The sequence below is a fragment of the Wolffia australiana genome, chromosome 20, assembly GCF_029677425.1.
Source record: "Wolffia australiana isolate 7733 chromosome 20, ASM2967742v1".
In the NCBI taxonomy this organism is placed as follows: domain Eukaryota; kingdom Viridiplantae; phylum Streptophyta; class Magnoliopsida; order Alismatales; family Araceae; genus Wolffia; species Wolffia australiana.
This window is the reverse complement of record NC_135854.1, coordinates 30,469-49,702: the sequence shown is the minus strand read 5'-3', so window position 1 is coordinate 49,702 and position 19,234 is coordinate 30,469. Positions and strand designations below refer to the sequence as shown.

Here is a 19,234-nt window from a genome sequence, read left to right as displayed (position 1 = left end):
TATCTGACTCTCTACGAGCCCACTCGATGTACTTGGTCAAGATGAAACTCCCCAATGGGGAGTTTGTGGTATACATATGCCACACGAGCTCGTCCGTTAGCTGACAGACTTTCTACCAAGAAACCTAGTGGTTCCTACTCTCTCCCTCGAGGTGACAAGGCCATAAGAAATGTGCACGTATTTGCTCCACAAAATAAAGGATGGTGAGCGATACTGAGTGGATTACTAGGGTATGCAGTGTGAGGCTCAGGAGGACATGTCAAATAAGCTGGATGCGCCCTCTAGGGGATACGAAATGAAGTTTCCCTCCATCTAGTTTCTTTCTCAGCTTAGTGAGCAAGGCATCAAAATAATGATGTCGCGCGGGGGGAGAAAGATGGGGCATTCGAGATAATCAAAAGGTAGGCATCCTCGTGAGTTTCGGGTATAGTATTGGATCATCTGGGAGCACTTTTCGGTGATGGATGGACCAACCATAAAGTTACTCTTTAAGGCATTAGCGAGTTGACTCGAAGATGGCTCGTACACAATGAGGACACTCATAAGTTCCTTTGATGTCGGACGTCGTTGATGGTGTCGTCCGACGGGTATAATCACTAAGTGAATGCAACTACGTGATGCGATGTAACCTAGGAAGTTGTATGTGCAGGCCTCGACTCGTGGAGATTCATTGAACTCTAAGCTCCGAAGCGGGCGTCCGGTGACAATGACGGTGACCTTCAGACCCTCGTTAGAGCGACAACGGTAACTACAGCACCGAATGGAGCGACGACAATGACGTAGTTTCCTGATAAATTCCTCTCACCTAAACTACCTTGAGCACGGTGGAGTGCAGTCAAAAATATATTGGAAGATGTAATATAACTGACGAGCAAAGGGGAATGGCGTACCTCGTCAGGGTGGTGTTCCTCGTCAATGTTTGTCATCAATGCACAGACCAGTGTGTGTTGGGACGTCAGTGAGAAATGCTGGGGTAGACTCAGGCATGGCTCGACAGGTGGTAGGGCGCAAGAGCAAAAGGAGGAGCTTGGAGATGAGGGGTGATGGCGAAAGAGATGGTCGTGGCGGCACTGGTCGGTGGTGTGGAGACCAATGGCCGACAATGACCCGACGGGCGGTGTCGCAAAGGATGGTGACCGTCAGCTAGGAGAGAACTCCCGAGCAGTATTAAGGCAAACCTGGAGCGGTGGTGGACCTCGTCAGCAATTGTAGGGACTATAGGTGATCGATCCTCGGGCGAGGGATTGCCTCTGAATGTGGTGATTGACTGATTCTGAGACTGTGGCAAGCGACGGACAAGCGTCGACCAAGTTCAGATTGCGGTCGTCTGTGATGACGTAGAGTTTCGCGATAGGTTACACCCGTGGTTAGTGACTGATCAACCCATTGCAGGCGTGTACCAGTGACCAACTGTAGGAATCTGTCTGCGACGGTGCAGAGGATTCACAATCGAAACTGCACCTGTTCACCTCGCAAACCGCCAGAAGTCAAACGACTCCCATGGCCGCGTGTTCTGCTCACTGATGACCGATCCACATGAGCGCGACCCCTACGACGATTGCACCCGGCGTCACAACTCTCATTCTGGAAACCAGGCAGGTTTGACTCATCTTGGGGCGGTGATGACTCTCATTCAGGAAACCAGGTAGGATCAACTCTTCTGGGGGCGATGACAACTTGTTGATTCCAAGTGGGAAGAAGATTCGTGCAAACTCTGTGACGATAGCACAGCCGTGGATCACTGGCGGTGTTGACCAAGCGCGGTCTAGGTGCCTCCAGGGAAGATTGACTATGCACCAGCCTTCTCTAGTACTCCTCTTCCTTTCCCTTTGCTCGCTCGCTTTCTTCTTCTTCATCTTCTTCCCCTCCACCTTCCTCTTCTTTCTCTGATGAGACGCGGACTATAATAACTATAACAACACAACTTCCAGATCTAGAGAAGAACGTGGGCCATCATGGCCTTATATAGGACCATGATGGGCCCCTTACAACGGGTCCAACAAGGAGAGTCCAATAAGGGACACCCTCTTTAAAACACAACTAAATGACATAGGGAATGAAATGACATGAATGATGAAAACAACGATGAAAACCAATACAGACGAAGATGAAAACATAACGATGCGAATGTGGACGTGCTCTACCCGGGGTATTTAAACTCAGGCGTCGTCACAGACGCTTTGGCGTGCCGGACAGGCTCGACACGAACCTGTGGCGATGCTGATGAGGGCAATGATGGCTCCACTAATGATTCATTGGCATCGTCCTGATGCGCTCCATCATCCTTAATGCGTTTTTTATATCCATTAAGGAAAAGTATGGCATCTTCTGCGAATAGAGAATGAGAGAGGATCGGGAAACCCCTTTTTGTAAAATACGGTTGGATGAGGCCTCGGGTGATCGCTCGTGTGAGTGATCGGCTAAAAACCTCCATCAATAGCAAGCACCTCGCTGCTATTGAAGGGCGGAGGAGATGGGATCACCTCGCTGTAGTCCTCGTGTGACAATGAAGAAGCCAATGGAGTTTATGTCCACTAAGAGAGAGAAATTGTTCTCTCGAATGCAAGCATCCACAAGAGCAATGAATGCACCAAGATAACCAAAGCGACGTAATACTCTAGTTAAGAAATTCCACTTGACTCGACCAAAAGCCTTCTCCATATCAATTTTGATGATGACGTTCGAGCCTGGAATATGAGTGTCTAGTGTTTGGGTTAACTCGTGAACTAACATGATACTATCATGGATCTGGCGACCCTTGATAAAACTGCACTATTAAGGTAAGATGAGTCTATCAAGGAAGGACCCTAGTCTATTTGTAGTGATTTTGGATGCAACTTTGTAGTGCACATTACAATGACTAATAGGGTGAAAGTCTCTAAAGAAAGTGAGATTATCTGCTTTTGGGATAATCACCGGGAAAGTGGATTTCCATCTTCTAGGTAGGACTTTATGTGTAAAGATCTCCTTAATAGCAAGCACTGATTTGTGCCTACGATATCCCAACAAGCTATGTAGAACGCCGCGAAAAACCCATCTGGTGCGTGCCTTGTTCTTGCTAAAGGAGAAGACCATCTGTTAAAGTTATGTTTTCTTGGTCGGTCACCAAGTGTGGGATGGATTTGATTAGATCTTACTCATAACAATCGGTTGTGGGGCAAGGAGAGATATATAGTATGTAACACCAGCTATCGCTAGCTTGGCGGGGTCTTGATTATACATCATTATATAATTGAAGTTCTTCATAGGGGATGTGGAGATCACAACATGCTCGTGGTGACACTCAAAGCTATGGAAAGCCTCATGTTCTAGCCACATCGCTTGGAGCCAGAAGGACAACTGACGGGCATGTGCACGTGATGTTACACAATGGTGGGATTGAACAGCCCGTGTTACACCACAAGGGAATGATTTATGGACATGATTCAAGCACGAATAAATAAAGTAGAGTTTAAAATGAACAAGGAATACAAGGTAAACCAAATGATACGAGTCGACAATACGATCAGTTGGCACAAGGAAGTAGTATCACATTCAAGTTCCCAATGTCTCGTGTGATCAGTTTGAAGACTGACAAAGAGGGGATGATCACCGTTCGTATGGTCCTTGTTCATTGACACTAACAACACTGATCCGACACCTTTAAGAAAAGATTCTATTGAAAGTAAGGTGGCTAATCTTATCACGAGCTTAAGTTCTCTTGAGGCAAGACACAATCTAAAATCGGCAATAAAAGACGTAATAATACTTCTAAGAAAGAAAGAGGAACATAATTGAAACTTGCGGGCTCGGTCTAGACACTCTAAGTTGAATTGTGGACGGGGTGACTATAACCGAGATAGGCGAAGCCAAGTGGGAGGTTTTTCAACCAGCGGTAGAGCGGTAGGGAAGCCCAGAGATGCAAGTAGCGACCGCTTGAGTTATGATCAACCTTTGTCAGAGATTGGCTGACCAGGAAGTTGTCTACTAGTTTGGCTGCACTCAGCCCAGAAAGAGTTCGACGGGAGATGCGTACACATCTGAATAAGAAGTCTCTCAGTAGAAAATGATACTCGATGGGCTAGCGTGGCCGATTGAGAATTGTGAGCCGTTGGAGTCTAGGTGATGCAGGATGATTGGAGATGCAGGATAATGGGACTGACCGGGTAGTGCAGGCTAGCTTGACTAGGGTAGGATAGATCAGACCACAATTCACACGATCAAATTCTAAGATTTAAATCTAGTGTAAATACTGATGGTGCAGCCCCTTTCCTCGATCGTGGGCGGGAGTATTGTCTTTCAGCCACTGTGGTTAAAAAAAGTGATAATTGATAATTTCAATAAATCAAACTGTTGATCACGAGAAGATTCAAGGGCCTAATCAACTAATCATGAGAAGATTCAAAAGCCAAATCAGCTAATCCAGCGGCGGTGGAAAAACAGTCGAGGAATACTGGAGGACGAACTGATGGCGCTGCCCCGGACACGCCGTCGGAGTCGTCACCGTCATCCCCGACAGCACCTGCCCCAGCACCGGATACGTCTTCGGAGACGTCATCGCCGCCCTCGACATCGCCGGCCGTCCGCGTTCAGGCCGCCCGGCAAGCCAAGGCGTTGGTACGCACGCCCGGATTCAAGTACTCCGGGTAATGGACACCGTATCGTATCTTTACGTCTTTTCTTTACTCGTCGTTTTGCTTTGAATCTTCGTCGTTCGTCATTTTCTGACTCGTTACGGCCTCATGTAAGGAGGGGAGGTTCATCCTATAAGGCTCCCCCCCCCCCCCCGCTATCGTTCTGTTGATGTTCGTGAGTCATTTTTGTCCCCTTGGAGTCATAGGTTAAGTGTTTTGAATTTCCAGCTTTGTGTTGTTTTTGGCCTAATGGGCCAACACCCCACTTCCCCCCCTATATAAGGGAAGCAGGGTTGCCCTAAAGGGGCACGATGTTTTTTTTATGAAAGTTTGAATTTGTCTTTTAACAGAGCAGTCCTCCCCGTTGAGCTAGGGTTCGACCAGTGAAGCAGAAGCAGAAGTCGAAGGAGCAGAAGGTGGAGAACCGGAGGCAGAGGAAGAAGGCAGAGAGGCAAGAAGAAGAAGGAGCCCGTCTGAGCACCGGCGCCCTGCGCCTGCCCGCGCGCGACCGCGCTGCGCGTGCCCACCGCTCGCGCGCCCGCGCGGCCGCTCAAAGCACGCCCCACGGCGCCCCGCCGCGTTTTCATCGCGCGCCCGTGCCTCCCGACGCCCCTGCGTCCTGGCCTGACCGTCCCGTGCGACTAACCGGCATCAGAACTTCTCCAACCTCCGAGCTTCCTTGGGCTGACGGCCGGCGACAACGGTCATCGTCCTGTGCCGCTGTGGGCGATCCCGACTCGCGAGTCACCTCCCTGGACGTGCCCAACTATCCTGAGGTTGTGCTTATTGATGAGAGAGAGTAGATATGACTGGGTAAGAGGGTTTTCTCTCCCTTGATAATTTGAAACAAGACTTGGAATCATAAAACTATCAGCTCGCATGACATACCCTCGATTGGGTTTTATATATGCAACGTAAATGAGGGGCATCCAAATGATGTTTGGGAGGAAGGGGTGTGTCCGTGTCTAAATCCTCAAATATGGAGGCATGGTCCTCCTCTCCCACGGAAGCGAGACTGCTAGTATCAACACAAGTGTCGTCTCTAGGAAGCGAACCTTAACGGTTGGTCAAGCATTCCTCCCTATCAAATTTGATACGAGATGGGTGGAGGTGGGATGGAAAATGAGTATCTTGGACGAGGTGGGAGAGTAGCATGGGGCTAGGAGGGGACGGTGGGCTAGGGTTGGGAGAAGAGGGAGTGGATGGCGGGGATGAAGGTTTAGCAATCGGGGAGGGGAAGCGAGCTTGTGGAGGGGACGAAAAGATGAACATGGGGGATGGTGATGGACAAGAGGTCGTGGGCAGAGGGGATGGTGAGGGATGAGAGGATGTAGGTCGATGGGACGGTGAAGGACGGGAGGATGGAGGCCGAGAGGATCTAGGGGGAGAGCGAATTGTGGTGGACCCAACTAGTAGACTAGGTCGACTTGCCCCTATCTTTATGAAGGCTTAGGTAATGGGTGATTCTGGTATTTCTAAGAGGGCAAAGGCATTCAAGGTGAGTATGGGGGGCCCTAACCTCTTTACCTTTGCCGACAAGTGGCTACTAGAAGGGACATCCTTAACCATAGGTGGGGTCTTGGTGCAGTTATCAGCACCCTTCTTCACCCATTGTGAATTTGTAGGTGTAGACTTGGCGTGATAGGTTTAGACAACATAGGGTCCCAAAGTAGGATAGGTGGCACAGTGGGCTCACCTTGCAGTGCGGAGGTGGGTCAAGTAGTTGAAGCGGTCTATAGTTAATGTGATGCCCTTGGGTAATGGACTTTGCCTCTACTATTTACTCATTGTAGGGCAACGGGGGAAGGTACTTTGCTGGGGATGTCAAGGTGGCCTACATCACTTTTTGGCGACATGCGTGGATAGTGTGTCCTAGAAGAATACATTGTGTACAGAATTGTGGGAGATTCGCGTATATAGTGGGCTAATGGATCATCTCATCTCCATTCCTTATGAGTATCATGCGATGAATGGGTGCTAGTAGATCTATCTCTACAAATACCCTTGCATATCTAGGGCGATTGAACATGTGTATGTCTTTGTTGAGACATATAAATGTTCCTATAGCACTGGCCAACGACTACAAGGTGATGGGTATGAAGAAATGGGGTCGTAGTCTAAGTAATCTTATCCACACTGGAACGGAGTTGCTTGTCTACTCTATCATCCATCAATACATATGCACAATGGAATCTCTAGTAGTCCAAGTGATACAGCTTCAAGCCTTCCAGAAGTCTGCTTCCACTTGGAAACAGATAAAGACACTCCAATGGTTGTGGGCTCTGATGACCACCAGTCTGAGAGAGTTCCCTGGTGAAGTATGTCTGTGTGATGTCATCAATAAGGAGACGCATAATGGCAAATCTCCATATCAAGTTGTAGGCGATTGGGCTGCCATTCGCGGGACCTCCTTGATAGTAAACCTCGCGTTAAGGCCTTGTCATCGTATAGAGAGGAAAGTGAAGTCTTGGGGAGTGGTTGGATGGTAGGGGCTTGTGAAGTTCTAGTACCTCTCGCCGCCCATGTCATTAGTGGTGCTGATTCAGACTTTTGCACGTCTCCTACATGCCCTATATTCCCTCATGTAGGACCCACTTGGGCAGCCCATTCGGCCAAGTTAACTTGTCAGAGATTGGTCAAGTCACCTTGATCGGGGGCAGTCAACATAACTTAGCGGGAGTCTACCAAGTCAAGCTCATCTTAACCATGATCAGTCGGGTTAACATTGATTAGTCTAGGCAACTCGATCGGAATCTGCCAAGTCTAGGTCAGTATCGGCTGGATCGACACAATCAATGTTGCCGGGATCGTTACGTTCCACCTGATAGGGATGGGTAGAGTCAACTCGCCTTGGCTCAAATAGGTTGACCTGGGTGATAGAGTCAATCCAGTCACCTCGATTGGACTCAGTCAAGACAACCTAGACAACCCAAGTTGACTCAAACGGGTCAACCCGATCAACCCAAGGTGACTTATCCAAGTTGACCCGGTTGAACTTGACCAAGTTGACCCGATCGACCTGGGTTGACTCAGCTGATTCAACCAAGTTGATCCAAGTTCACTATACCGAGTCGACCTAGTCGACTCGGGTTAAGTTGGTCGAGTCACCCTCGTTGGTCTCGGCCGAGTTGACTCAGTTGATAGAGTTTGAGTCGGCTGAGTCGATTTTAGTTGACTCGACCTAGGACGGCCCAGCCGATTGAGCCCATAACTGACTCAGCCAATATGAACGGCTGAGGTCACATGGAATCTCAGGCATTTTCTCTGGTTGTCTTCTCGAGACTTGTCAATGCTGGGTCCAAGTAAGTGTCCAACATGGGAAGATCCGACGGCTTCTCTAGCATCTGTTGGAGCATCCGACGGCTTCTCTAGAACTGAATAGTCAATATTAGTTGACAGCACATTGGAGTCATTGGATCTCTATTCCCCAATGGGTATCTAAAGGTGTAGGGATGTCCGAAGGGTTAATAATGGTGGACTACGAAAAGTTCAAAATGACCGTCTTGGCATAAAATGTGGTAGGTGGTCATCTAGTGAGTGATGACTTGGCATGATGTGTGTCCCTCTCACTCTTGGAGAAGAAGAGGTATGATTATTACCTCATTCTCTCTCCTTAGGATCTTATTTGAATCATCCATTTGAAATTATGTTTGAAGATGAACGGGTATGGTGAGCACCATGTCACCGAGTGCCCTGACAACATTTAATGCTATCAGCGGGTAGATGCCTGTTTTTTTGGTTATTTACTCTTTTTTTATGGTAGGTATAAGCCGTTATATGCATCCACACTGTGAGATCCAACGATGTTGATGTAGTATGCAGATGATGTAGATCTATGAGGTTCTTTGGAACCATTTTTCGCATCCAAAGGATCATTGGGGTTGCTATGTAGGACAGTGGGTCCTAAATTCTTGCTCGCCAATGTGTCTAACACGTTAGGTGGTCAGTTGTGGGGTCTGTCCAGCTGAGCAGCCCGCATTGCATTGCATGCTGCTCGAAAGTAGAAGATAGAAAATGCGAAAAAATGAGAAATAATGCATACTATTCAAGGAAGCAAAAAAGGAAAAACATAGATGGAGAAGGGTACCTGTCAATGCGTCTCTCCAATATGATTTGATTAAGATCAAATTTTCATCTAACAAGCAATTGATTCATAATATTTAAGAAATTAAAAAATGAAATGACAAGCTTACCTCAGAACCTGAATTCACTCGATTTCCTTTAGTCAACTTTGAACTCATTTCCTTTAGTCTCACCTTTTGAATCAAATGAAACAAGTTTCAAATTGATCGATTAGAGGTTGATAGAAAAGGATACAAGCAAATCACCAGGTTTAAAATTAAAGAGAAGTTTTGCCTGACGAGAAACACAAAATTGATGCCTACTAGATCAGATTCTAGGGTATAGGGTATAGGGTTTAGGGTTTAGGGTCTAGGGTTTTAGGGTTTAGGGTTTAGGGTTTTTTCTATTGGCAAAACACGGTGCCGGGTACGGCCAACCTTGCGGTTGTGCCCGTAGACTGATCCAGTCGTGCCCTAGACACCACCCAGGGGGATTTTATATGTAAAGTGGAGTGTTGTCACTGTTTATAGACGTGGAGCGAGCACATATATCCCAATTACAGTCAGATCCCACTCGTCCATGCCCTTGTGCAGGAAAGGAAAAGATAGATAAATGATACCTAGCAAGAGCTCGGAGAAGTCCGCATGTGCAAACGTCTCACCCATTCATGCTCCATCTGAGCGAAAGTGGGGGCGGAGTGTGCGATGTCCATGGAGCAGCTAGGATGGTTGAAGTGTGCGTAGTCTACCCGCCTGTTGTGACGTGTCGAAAGTTGTCCGATCAGGCAAGAGGTTGAGCGCACCCACCTTGAGTGCTCCATGCAATTCGCCATTCCCGCGGGCCCTCCTTTGGAAGTAAGGGTTTAGGATTTATAGTTTAGGGTTTAGGGTTTGGGTTTTGGGGTTTCCAATTTAGGGTTTAGGGTTTGGGACCTAGGGTTTTGGGGTTTGGTTTTAGGGTTTAGGGTTGGGGGTTTAGGGTTTAGGGTTTGGGGTTTGATGTTTGGGATTTACGGTTTGGGATTTAGGGAATAGGGTTTACGGTTTGGGGGTTTAGGGTTTAGGGTTTTGGGTTTAGGGCAGCGGGTTTAGGGTTTAGGGTTTAGGATCACTTGCTCGGCAGCATTAAATGCTGGCGAGATTCTGTTTTTGGTTTTTTTTACTTTTTTTTCGTTTTGGTATTTAAAGAGCCGTCGAATGCATCCAAGCTGGCGGATCCGACGGCATGGACACTCCCGATGGCCGACGTGGACAGCATGGGTCCACTAGGGCATTAATGGACCGACTTCGGCCTCCATGTAGGTAGCCAAGGCGAGATGGCCCGCCGACGTGGCAGCAACATCAAGTGGGCGCCCATGTGACTCTACAGCCTGCATTGGATTGAAGGCTGCAAGTTGACTTACACGGCTAAATAGGTTTTAGAATCCAAATTTTTGATTAAAATGGAAAATTCATGACAAATGAATAATATATCACGATGTATCCCGTCGAAACGGACAGACAGAGTACAAATTCGATATATTTAGTGCATCAGAATCATGGAATTTATGGAAAATACAATTCGGATGGAGAAACTTAAGTCATGGATTCAAAAGCCTCCAATCTTAGCTATAGGGTTCTGTTTATGATATTCTTGTAGTCGATTCCTATTGCAAAAGTTCTGTATAGGGTTTTGTTTATGATATTCTTGTAGTCGATTCCTATTGCAAAAGTTCTGACAAATTTGCCTAATTCAGAGGAGAGAGAAGCTCTACTCGAGGAGAGAGAAACTTTTTTAGGGTTTAGGAGTTTAAGGTTTAGGGTTTAGGGTTTGGGGTTTAGGGTTGCAGGTGTAGGGTTTAGGGTTTAGGGTTTGGGGTTCAGGGTTGGGGGTTTAGCGTTTAGGGTTGGGTTTTTTTTTTCCAAACTCTAACCAAATATGATGGATTCAACAAAAAACAAGAAGGATAATTCTACCAGCGGACTCGTTGACAAAAAAAAGAAACATGGGCAAGAGATTTGATAAGGAGATTAGATCATCATCTATCGCTTCTTGGAGACACCGACAGTCTTTCCTCTGCGCCCGATTGTCTTGGTGTGCTGCCCACGAACACGGAGGCCCCAGTAGTGTCTCAGACCATGGTGGTTTCTGATCTTCTTCAGGCGCTTAAGATCATCCCTAAGCTTCATGTCCAGGGCATTAGACACGATGTGGGAGTACCTGCCATCCCTGTAATCCTTCTTTCTGTTCAAAAACCAGTCAGGGATCTTGAATTGACAAGGGTTAGCAACGACGGTCATCAGATTCTCGATCTCATCATTAGAGAGCTCGCCAGCCCTCTTGTTCATGTCTACGTCGGCCTTCTTGCACACGATGTTGGCGAAACAGCGGCCAACACCCTTGATGCAAGTCAGAGGGAACATAACCTTCTTCTTGTCGTCGACATTTGTATTCAGTAGATGGAGAATATGCTGGAAATCTTTGTTGGCAACGAAAGACATTGCCCCGGCGGATTGAGTTTCCTCGTTACCAATCACCGCCTTCCTTCCAAAACGAGGCCAGCATAAAACCTTCAGGTTGGGGGTTGAGGTTTTAGGGTTTAGGGTTAAGGGTTTAGGGTTTAGGGTTTAGGGTTTAGGGTTTAAGGCTTGAATTTAGGATTTTGGGTTTCGGGTTCGGGGTTTAGGGATTGGGGCTTATGGTTTACGGTTTGGGCATTAGGGTCTCGCATATACGAATTAGGGTTTAGGGTTTAGGGTTTAGGGTTTAGGGTTTAGGGTTTAGGGTTTAGGGTTTAGGGTAAATTTAAAATTTAAATTTAGGGTTTAGGATTTAAAAGGGTTTAGGGTTTAGGGTTAAATTTAAAATTTAAAATTTAAATTTAGGGTTTAGGGTTTAAATTTAAATTTAAATTAAATTTAATTTAAATTTAAATTTAAAATTTAAAATTTAAATTTAAAATTTAAATTTAAATTTAAATTTAAATTTAAATTTAAAATTTAAAATTTAAATTTAAATTTAATTTAAAATTTAAATTTAAATTTAAAATTTAAAATTTAAATTTAAATTTAAAATTTAAATTTAAATTTAAATTTAAAATTTAAATTTAAAATTTAAATTTAAATTTAATTTAAATTTAAATTTAAATTTAAATTTAAAATTTAAAATTTAAATTTAAATTTAAAATTTAAATTTAAATTTAAATTTAAAATTTAAAATTTAAATTTAAAATTTAAATTTAAATTTAAATTTAAATTTAAAATTTAAATTTAAAATTTAAATTTAAAATTTAAATTTAAAATTTAAAATTTAAATTTAAATTTAAATTTAAATTTAAATTTAAATTTAAATTTAAATTTAAAATTTAAAATTTAAAATTTAAATTTAAAATTTAAATTTAAATTTAAATTTAAATTTAAAATTTAAATTTAAATTTAAAATTTAAATTTAAATTTAAAATTTAAATTTAAATTTAAAATTTAAAATTTAAATTTAAAATTTATTTAAATTTAAAATTTAAATTTAAATTTAAAATTTAAATTTAAATTTAAATTTAAAATTTAAATTTAAAATTTAATTTAAAATTTAAATTAAATTTAAAATTTAAATTTAAAATTTAAATTTAAATTTAAAATTTAAATTTAAATTTAAAATTTAAAATTTAAAATTTAAATTTAAATTTAAATTTAAATTTAAATTTAAATTTAAATTTAAATTTAAATTTAAAATTTAAAATTTAAATTTAAATTTAAATTTAAATTTAAATTTAAATTTAAAATTTAAATTTAAATTTAAATTTAAATTTAAAATTTAAATTTAAAATTTAAATTTAAAATTTAAATTTAAATTTAAATTTAAATTTAAATTTAAATTTAAAATTTAAAATTTAAAATTTAAATTTAAATTTAAATTTAAATTTAAAATTTAAAATTTAAATTTAAATTTAAATTTAAAATTTAAATTTAAATTTAAAATTTAAATTTAAAATTTAAATTTAAATTTAAATTTAAATTTAAAATTTAAATTTAAAATTTAAATTTAAATTTAAAATTTAAAATTTAAATTTAAAATTTAAATTTAAATTTAAATTTAAATTTAAATTTAAATTTAAATTTAAAATTTAAATTTAAATTTAAATTTAAAATTTAAATTTAAAATTTAAATTTAAAATTTAAAATTTAAAATTTAAAATTTAAATTTAAATTTAAATTTAAAATTTAAATTTAAATTTAAATTTAAAATTTAAATTTAAATTTAAAATTTAAATTTAAAATTTAAATTTAAAATTTAAATTTAAATTTAAAATTTAAATTTAAAATTTAAATTTAAATTTAAATTTAAATTTAAATTTAAATTTAAAATTTAAATTTAAATTTAAATTTAAATTTAAATTTAAATTTAAATTTAAATTTAAAATTTAAATTTAAATTTAAATTTAAATTTAAATTTAAATTTAAATTTAAATTTAAAATTTAAATTTAAATTTAAATTTAAATTTAAAATTTAAATTTAAAATTTAAATTTAAATTTAAATTTAAAATTTAAATTTAAATTTAAAATTTAAATTTAAAATTTAAATTTAAATTTAAATTTAAAATTTAAATTTAAATTTAAATTTAAAATTTAAATTTAAATTTAAAATTTAAAATTTAAATTTAAAATTTAAATTTAAAATTTAAAATTTAAATTTAAATTTAAATTTAAAATTTAAATTTAAAATTTAAATTTAAATTTAAAATTTAAATTTATTTAAAATTTAAATTTTATTTAAATTTAAAATTTAAATTTAGGGTTTAAATTTAAATTTAGGGTTTAAATTTATTTAAATTTAAATTTAAAATTTAAAATTTAAATTTAAAATTTAAAATTTAAAATTTAAATTTAAATTTAAAATTTAAATTTAAATTTAAATTTAAATTTAAATTTAGAATTTAAATTTAAAATTTAAATTTAAATTTAAATTTAAATTTAAATTTAAAATTTAAATTTAAATTTAAATTTAAAATTTAAAATTTAAATTTAAATTTAAATTTAAATTTAAATTTAAATTTAAATTTAAAATTTAAATTTAAATTTAAATTTAAATTTAAAATTTAAATTTAAAATTTAAATTTAAATTTAAATTTAAATTTAAAATTTAAAATTTAAAATTTAAAATTTAAATTTAAAATTTAAATTTAAAATTTAAATTTAAATTTAAATTTAAATTTAAATTTAAATTTAAAATTTAAATTTAAAATTTAATTTAAATTAAATTTAAATTTAAAATTTAAATTTAAAATTTAAATTTAAATTTAAATTTAAATTTAAATTTAAATTTAAATTTAAAATTTAAATTTAAATTTAAAATTTAAATTTAAAATTTAAAATTTAAAATTTAAATTTAAAATTTAAATTTAAATTTAAATTTAAAATTTAAAATTTAAATTTAAAATTTAAATTTAAATTTAAATTTAAAATTTAAAATTTAAATTTAAATTTAAATTTAAATTTAAAATTTAAATTTAAATTTAAAATTTAAATTTAAAATTTAAATTTAAATTTAAATTTAAAATTTAAAATTTAAAATTTAAAATTTAAATTTAAAATTTAAAATTTAAAATTTAAATTTAAAATTTAAAATTTAAATTTAAATTTAAATTTAAATTTAATTTAAAATTTAAATTTAAATTTAAATTTAAATTTAAATTTAAATTTAAAATTTAAAATTTAAAATTTAAATTTAAATTTAAAATTTAAATTTAAAATTTAAATTTAAATTTAAATTTAAAATTTAAATTTAAAATTTAAAATTTAAATTTAAATTTAAAATTTAAAATTTAAATTTAAATTTAAATTTAAATTTAAATTTAAATTTAAATTTAAATTTAAAATTTAAATTTAAAATTTAAATTTAAAATTTAAATTTAAATTTAAATTTAAAATTTAAATTTAAAATTTAAATTTAAATTTAAAATTTAAATTTAAAATTTAAATTTAAATTTAAAATTTAAATTTAAATTTAATTTAAAATTTAAAATTTAAAATTTAAATTTAAAATTTAAAATTTAAATTTAAATTTAAATTTTAAATTTAAATTTAAATTTAAATTTAAATTTAAATTTAAAATTTAAATTTAAATTTAAATTTAAAATTTAAAATTTAAATTTAAATTTAAAATTTAAATTTAAATTTAAAATTTAAATTTAAATTTAAATTTAAATTTAAATTTAAAATTTAAATTTAAATTTAAATTTAAATTTAAAATTTAAATTTAAATTTAAATTTAAAATTTAAAATTTAAAATTTAAAATTTAAATTTAAAATTTAAATTTAAAATTTAAATTTAAATTTAAATTTAAATTTAAATTTAAAATTTAAATTTAAAATTTAAATTTAAAATTTAAATTTAAATTTAAATTTAAAATTTAAATTTAATTTAAATTTAAAATTTAAAATTTAAATTTAAATTTAAATTTAAATTTAAAATTTAAATTTAAATTTAAAATTTAAATTTAAATTTAAATTTAAATTTAAAATTTAAATTTAAATTTAAATTTAAATTTAAATTTAAATTTAAATTTAAATTTAAATTTAAATTTAAAATTTAAAATTTAAATTTAAAATTTAAATTTAAAATTTAAATTTAAAATTTAAAATTTAAAATTTAAAATTTAAATTTAAAATTTAAATTTAAATTTAAAATTTAAATTTAAAATTTAAATTTAAAATTTAAATTTAAAATTTAAAATTTAAAATTTAAAATTTAAAATTTAAATTTAAAATTTAAAATTTAAATTTAAAATTTAAATTTAAAATTTAAATTTAAATTTAAAATTTAAATTTAAATTTAAATTTAAATTTAAATTTAAAATTTAAATTTAAATTTAAATTTAAATTTAAATTTAAAATTTAAATTTAAATTTAAATTTAAATTTAAATTTAAATTTAAATTTAAAATTTAAATTTAAATTTAAATTTAAAATTTAAATTTAAAATTTAAATTTAAAATTTAAATTTAAATTTAAATTTAAATTTAAAATTTAAAATTTAAATTTAAAATTTAAAATTTAAATTTAAATTTAAATTTAAATTTAGGAATTTAAATTTAAAATTTGAAATTTAAATTTAAATTTAAATTTAAATTTAAATTTAAATTTAAAATTTAAATTTAAATTTAAATTTAAATTTAAAATTTAAATTTAAATTTAAAATTTAAATTTAAATTTAAATTTAGGGTTTAAATTTAAAATTTAAATTTAAATTTAAATTTAAAATTTAAATTTAATTTAAAATTTAAATTTAAATTTAAATTTAAAATTTAAATTTTAAATTTAAAATTTAAATTTAAATTTAAATTTAAATTTAAATTTAAAATTTAAATTTAAATTTAAATTCAAATTTAAATTTAAATTTAAATTTAAATTTAAAATTTAAATTTAAATTTAAAATTTAAATTTAAATTTAAAATTTAAAATTTTAAATTTAAAATTTAAATTTAAATTTAAATTTAAATTTAAAATTTAAATTTAAATTTAAATTTAAATTTAAATTTAAATTTAAAATTTAAAATTTAAATTTAAATTTAAATTTAAATTTAAATTTAAATTTAAATTTAAATTTAAATTTAAATTTAAATTTAAAATTTAAATTTAAATTTAAATTTAAATTTCAAATTTAAATTTAAAATTTAAATTTAAATTTAAATTTAAAATTTAAATTTAAATTTAAATTTAAATTTAATTTAAAATTTAAATTTAAATTTAAATTTAAAATTTAAAATTTAAAATTTAAATTTAAAATTTAAATTTAAAATTTAAATTTAAATTTAAATTTAAAATTTAAATTTAAATTTAAATTTAAAATTTAAATTTAAATTTTAAATTTAAATTTAAAATTTAAATTTAAAATTTAAATTTAAAATTTAAATTTAAATTTAAATTTAAATTTAAATTTAAATTTAAAATTTAAATTTAAATTTAAATTTAAATTTAAATTTAAATTTAAATTTAAAATTTAAATTTAAATTTAAATTTAAATTTAAATTTAAAATTAAAATTTAAATTTAAATTTAAATTTAAAATTTAAATTTAAATTTAAAATTTAAATTTAAATTTAAATTTAAATTTAAATTTAAATTTAAAATTTAATTTAAATTTAAAATTTAAATTTAAAATTTAAAATTTAAATTTAAATTTAAATTTAAATTTAAAATTAAATTTAAATTTAAAATTTAAATTTAAATTTTAAATTTAAATTTAAAATTTAAATTTAAATTTAAATTTAGAATTAAATTTAAATTTAAATTTAAATTTAAAATTTAAATTTAAATTTAAATTTAAATTTAAAATAGAGATTAAAATTTAAATTTAAATTTAAATTTAAAATTTAAAATTTAAAATTTAAATTTAAATTTAAATTTAAAATTTAAATTTAAAATTTAAATTTAAATTTAAATTTAAATTTAAAATTTAAAATTTAAATTTAAATTTAATTTAAATTTAAATTTAAATTTAAATTCAAATTTAAAATTTAAATTTAAATTTAAATTTAAAATTTAAAATTTAAAATTTAAATTTAAATTTAAATTTAAAATTTAAATTTAAATTTAAAATTTAAATTTAAATTTAAATTTAAATTTAAAATTTAAATTTAAAATTCAAATTTAAAATTAAAATTAAATTAAATTAAAATTTAAAATTTATTTAAATTTTTAAATTTAAATTTAATTTAAATTTAAAATTTAAATTTAAAATTTAAAATTTAAATTTAAATTTAAATTTAAAATTTAAAATTTAAATTTAAATTTAAATTTAAATTTAAAATTTAAATTTTAAATTTAAAATTTAAATTTAAAATTTAAATTTAAATTTAAATTTAAATTTAATTTAAAATTTAAATTTAAAATTTAAATTTAAATTTAAAATTTAAATTTCAAATTTAAATTTAAATTTAAAATTTAAATTTAAATTTAAAATTTAAAATTTAAAATTTAAAATTTAAATTTAATTTAAAATTTAAATTTAAATTTAAATTTAAAATTTAAATTTAAAATTTAAATTTAAATTTAAATTTAATTTAAATTTAAATTTAAATTTAAATTTAAATTTCAATTTAAAATTTAAATTTAAATTTAAAATTTAAATTTAAAATTTAAATTTAAAATTTAAATTTAAAATTTAAATTTAAATTAATTTTAAAATTTAAATTTAAAATTTAAATTTAAATTTAAAATTTAAATTTAAATTTAAATTTAAATTTAAATTTAAATTTAGGAATTTAAAATTTAAATTTAATTTAAAATTTAAATTTAAATTTAAATTTAAATTTAAAATTTAAATTTAAAAATTTAAAATTTAAATTTAAAATTAAATTAAATTTAAATTTAAAATTTAAATTAATTTAAATTTAAATTTAAATTTAAATTTAAAATTTAAATTTAAATTTAATTTAAAATTTAAAATTTAAATTTAAAATTTAAATTTAAATTTAAAATTTTAAATTTAAAATTTAAAATTTAAATTTTAAGATTTAAAATTTAAATTTAAATTTAAATTTAAATTTAAAATTTAAATTAAATTTAAATTTAAATTTAAAATTTAAATTTAAATTTAAAATTTAAATTTAAAATTTAAATTAAATTTAAAATTTAAATTTAAAATTTAAATTTAAAATTTAAAATTTAAAATTTAAATTTCAAAATTTAAATTTAAAATTTAAATTTAAATTTAAATTTAAATTTAAAATTTAAATTTAAAATTTAAAATTTAAAATTTAAATTTAAATTTAAATTTAAAATTAAAATTTAAATTTAAATTTAAAATTTAAATTTAAATTTAAATTTAAAATTTAAATTTAAATTTAAAATTTAAAATTTAAATTTAAATTTAGAATTTAATTTAAATTTAAATTTAAAATTTAAATTTAAATTTAAATTTAAAATTTAAAATTTAAATTTAAAATTTAAATTTAAATTTAAATTTAAAATTTAAAATTTAAAATTTAAATTTAAATTTAAAATTTAAATTTAAAATTTAAATTTAAATTTTAAATTTAAAATTTAAAATTTAAATTTAAAATTTAAAATTTAAATTTAAATTTAAATTTAAAATTTAAATTTAAATTTAAAATTTAAATTTAAATTTAAAATTTAAAATTTAAAATTTAAAATTTAAATTTAAATTTAAAATTTAAATTTAAATTTAAATTTAAATTTAAATTTAAAATTTAAATTTAAATTTAAAATTTAAATTTAAATTTAAAATTTAAATTTAAAATTTAAATTTAAATTTAAAATTTAAATTTAAATTAAATTTAAAATTTAAATTTAAAATTTAAATTTAAATTTAAATTTAAATTTAAAATTTATTAAATTTAAAATTTAAAATTTAAATTTAAATTTAAATTTAAATTTAATTTAAATTTAAATTTAAAATTTAAATTTAAAATTTAAAATTTAAATTTAATTTAAAATTTAAATTTAAAATTTAAAATTTAAAATTTTAAATTTAAATTTAAAATTTAAATTTAAATTTAAAATTTAAATTTAAATTTAAATTTAAATTTAAAATTTAAAATTTAAATTTCAAAATTTAAAATTT

The 19,234-nt window shown here is 28.4% G+C and overlaps 1 pseudogene; it reads right to left on the bottom strand.

Annotated features, from left to right (window-relative positions):
- Positions 1-10,615: 10,615 nt before the first annotated feature.
- LOC144716129 (small ribosomal subunit protein uS13z/uS13y/uS13x pseudogene) lies at positions 10,616-11,155 on the bottom strand (annotated as a pseudogene).
- Between the last annotated feature and the right edge of the window lie 8,079 nt (positions 11,156-19,234).